The sequence below is a fragment of the Gossypium hirsutum genome, chromosome D13 (genome assembly GCF_007990345.1).
Source record: "Gossypium hirsutum isolate 1008001.06 chromosome D13, Gossypium_hirsutum_v2.1, whole genome shotgun sequence".
Lineage (NCBI taxonomy): Eukaryota > Viridiplantae > Streptophyta > Magnoliopsida > Malvales > Malvaceae > Gossypium > Gossypium hirsutum.
This window is the reverse complement of record NC_053449.1, coordinates 7,714,919-7,719,631: the sequence shown is the minus strand read 5'-3', so window position 1 is coordinate 7,719,631 and position 4,713 is coordinate 7,714,919.

The following is a 4,713-nucleotide window of genomic DNA, read 5'->3' as shown; positions in this document are numbered from 1 at the left end:
TCTTAAGAGTTTCTGTTCAGCTCTTATGAGCTTCTGTTCAGCTTTCAAGCTTCTGTTGGCACATTTGGCAGGCCTAGATCTTATGAGATTCTGTTACTCTTATCTGTAAGTCGTTCATCGAATTGAAAAAGATTTGGTAAGATGATTTATTTATTTATTCAAATAGAAAGACATGTTATTTATTTTGGTATCGACTTGAAAACAAGTGCATTCATTGATTCAAGTTGTGATTAACAGGGAATTGATATGAATGATTTTTATTATTTGATTATTATAGTAGGTTCGATAAGATTTCTGTTTAACTCGTCGAACTTACTAAGCTTCATTAGGCTATGTGTGTTGTTTAATATCTTTGTAGATTATCAGAGGATTGGAAGATCGGATCAACACTCAAGTCACACTCTCCAACTTATTTCAGTAGTTTTTGAAATGTTCAATATGGTTTATATGGCATGTATAGGCTTTGTGTGGATTTGATCAAAGCTTGGCTTGTGTAAATGTTATGAATTACATTTTGTCTATATAACCAACTTATATATATTGGTTTGAAAATGAAGCATATTTGTGATATTGGTGTGAGTGATTTATATATATTTGTATGTATTTAATTTGTGGTAAACTTTAGTAGATTTGTTAGATGGATTAAATAGGTAAGCTTGTAATACACCCTACCCATATTCGTTGCCGGAATAGGGTACGAGGCATTACCGAATTTTACCGAATTAATTTCCCATTATTACGAGTTAAATACTATTCATTTACCAAAACATGTCATGGCGTCCCTTAGATAGGCCTCTGAAGCCCAAAACATACATTGGGACCAAACCGAGATTAAATTGAAACCATAAGAAATTTTTCGCAAAATCCCAAAGTTTTTTTTTATGAACTCAATATAACCCCTTTATAAATATCTAACCTTCTCTACAATTTTAAACCGAGACCAATCCAAATCAACCAATCCATTTTAACATATTTTAAGATAGATTCAAACATATCCATAAGATAACCTCATCACATACCAAAACCAAGATTTGTTAGCCATACCAATGGCTAACATTACATTCATCTCACATTAATATTTACTTTATTAGCTTATACATGCCATTGATTTCCAAAATAAAGTTTCTTTATATACCAAGGTTGATAGTGTGATGCGTTTCCGACCGAATCCGACCTCCGAGCTCTTAACACTACAAAACAGGGGAAAATGAAATAGGGTAAGCACTTTGTGCTTAGTAAGCTCATATAACAAGAATTATACTTACCTAATATTTTCAATACAATGCAATAAACATTCATACATACATTCAATGCATTATTCCCCTAAAATGCACAAACTCAACATTCAAGTTAGTCCAATAATTTCCATGTATCAATAATATATACCATGATTGATGAGCTCATCAATACCATGATTTCCATTCCCTTGTTATTTTTCTATATTTATCGCGTTGAATTTCCCAAAATTTCGATGGATTTTCAGGGGTACACTTTAGTGTACAAATCTGGGTCCGTCAATTCATATTCATGTGCACACATTTCCATTTCAGAGAGCACACTCTCGCGAACCTCATCCTTACAGCGGGATTACCAGTTCAGGCTAAATCCCCTGTAATATAAACTCATAGAGTATTGTCGGGATTACCAGTCCAGGCTAAATCCCCTGCAATTACAATTACTCTAATGAGCTTGGATCTGAATTACCAGTCCAGGCTAAATTCAGACCCTAATTTTGGTTACCCGTCCGGGCTAAATCCATTTTCCACATATTTTTGGGAGGGCTATATCAGGATAGGATCATCCGTCCGGGCTTTTTATCGTCAATTCCTTTTCAAAAATCCATCTAATTTTTCCTTTCATTCAACTGGGACTTATTTTCCCTTTTCATCAAGAATATCAATACTTCATCAATTATCATACAATAAACATCCAAATCATATTCACATCAATAAAAATATATTTCAAGCATTTAAGAATATAATTCAAGTTACACGAACTTACCTCGATACTTGTTTGTATACAAAAAAATCTACTAATCCCGAACTTTTCCTTTCCTCGATCTATCTTCGTATTTGAATTTTATGAATCTAAATAAATAAATGTAATCATCATTTTAATACATTTCATGTTCATATGTAACATTCCCTATAATTCCACTATTATTTATAGTTCATTTAAAGTTGTCTACTTGAGTTGTAGTCACTAAATTATTTACATCTTAAGCTACAGAATTCCAAATTAAAAACCACTTGGTGTTTCTGAAACTAGACTCAAATACCTTTCTACCATAAAATTTTCAGAATTTTTGGTTTAGCCAATAAATATAGTAAAATCTTCAAACTTACCCCTGTTCTATTGTTTGACAGCTTCGACCTTTCTTTGCTAAAAATTAATTATCTCTTAGTACAAAATTTGGATGATGTTTCTGTTGTTTCTATTGAAAATAGACTCATTAATAATTTAAACATGTAAAATTTAACCCTTAATTGTTTTTATCCAAATTTTGATAATTTTCCAAAATTAGAACAGGGGAACCCGGATTCATTCTGACCTTGTCTCACAAAATTTATTATATCTCATGATTTACAATTCCATTGATTACACTGTTTCTTCTATGAGAAACTAGACTCAATAATTTTTAATTCCATATTTTTTTCATCTTATAATTAGATTTCCACAATTTATGGTGATTTTTCAAAAGTAGCCTACTGCTACTGTCCAAAACTATTTTGGTGCAAGATGTTGATTACCATTTTCCCCTAAGCTTTCAATTAATGACAATTTCGTCCCTGCTCAATTAACCTTTCAACTGAGCTAATTTTCTCAATTAACACTTGATTCTATCACTTTAAACTACTTTATAACCTATGGAAATCAGAATTTTAGCACTAGACTTTAATTCCAAACTTTTTCACAATTAGGTCCTACAAATCAATTTCTATTGAAATTACCTAAAAAATCATGTCATAAACAAATTAAAGCTTAAATTTCATGCTATTTCATCATAAACTTAAAGAAATCAACCATGGTGACTTTCAATTTCATCCATGAAATCAAAAACTAATGAATTTAGTAATAGGACCTAGCTGTAAAAGTCTTAGAAACACAAAAATTACAAGAAAAAGGCAAGGATTAACTCACTTGGTGCAAAAATTATGAAATATCAACTTGAATAAACCCTTATGATATTTTTGGCTGATGATAATGAAGAAAATATGAAGAAAATTCTAGATATTCTAATTTGGTCCCATTTTTATTTTAGTAAATTTTGTTCTTTCTCATTTTGCCCTTATTTCACCAATTCTCTTGATTTTCCTCAGCTTATGCCGCCCAAAATATCTCCTTTTGGGCTTATTTGCAATTTATGTGCCCCCTCATTTAACAATTGAACTATTTAATCCTTCTAGTAACTTTTACACCCTTTTCAATTTAGTCCTTTTCACTTAATTAACTACCCAAACGTAAAAATTTTCTAATGAAATTTTAATACCATATTACTAACACTTCATAAATATTTATAAAAAAAATTCAACTCAGTTTACTAGATCGAGGTCTCGATACCTTATTTTTACCCAATTTTCTTCAATAATTTCTTTCTTTTTTTAACTAACCACTAAATTGGTAATTTTTTTTCTATCGATATTTTCATACAATTTTCCTATCATATCAATATTTATGCAAAACTATTAAAATAAATTTCTATTTAAATCAGATTTGTGGTTACAAAATCACTATTCCGATAACCCTGAATTTAGACCATTACAAAGCTTGGGTATTTGGGGTATATGTGATGATATATTATGTATAAAACATAATTTTGGCTTGCTTTGATTTCTTTGTTGTGGTTATTGATGTGTTAAAATGTTGTGTTTAGGTTGATATCAAAATGGGTGAGAAATATGACTTGGAAATGGCTTATTTTCGTCCATACGGGTAGAGACATGGACGTGTAGTGACACGGCCGTGTGCCCCTTCCAACTTAAAAATTTATACAAGTCAGAATGCTCAAATTATTCACACGGCCTAGCACACGGGCGTGTGGCTTGGCCGTGTGACCCCTGCACCTTATTAGTGCAAGTCAGTATACTCACATGGCTTAGCACACGAGCATGTGGATTGGCCGTGTGACCCAATTCAGAGAGCTCACAAATTTGGATACGGGCTGGGACACAGTCGTGTACCCCTATTTCGAATGCCCACACGGCCTGAAACACGGGCGTGTGTCCCCTGCACCTTTGAAAATTTTTGATGTTTTTTGAAAAATTCTCTAAGAACCCGATCAAGTCCCGACTTGTTTTTAATGTGAATTTTGAGTCTTGAAGGCTCCTATAAGGGATAATATGATTGATTTTGATTGGTTTCTGATATGAATGCTAGATGATACGAAATGTCGTTATTTGATCTGTAAATTTTGGTAATGCTCCATAACTTTGTTCCGGCAACGGATATGGGTTAGGGGTGTTACATATTATTTGCAAGAGAGATTTACTTTAGAGGTCTAGGATAATTATGTGAAGAAGGTATTAGGAAAAAAATGGAGAGACCACAAAAGCACTTTAAAGAAGGAATATTTTGCAAAATGTCCTGCCAGGAATGCTGAGGTACCATCTTTTTCTTTACGAATAAATTGGAGCCCCCCATGGAGACACACTAGGATGGATGAATCCACGATCCAAAAGCTCCTGTAGCTAAGCCTTTATGTAACACCCCTAA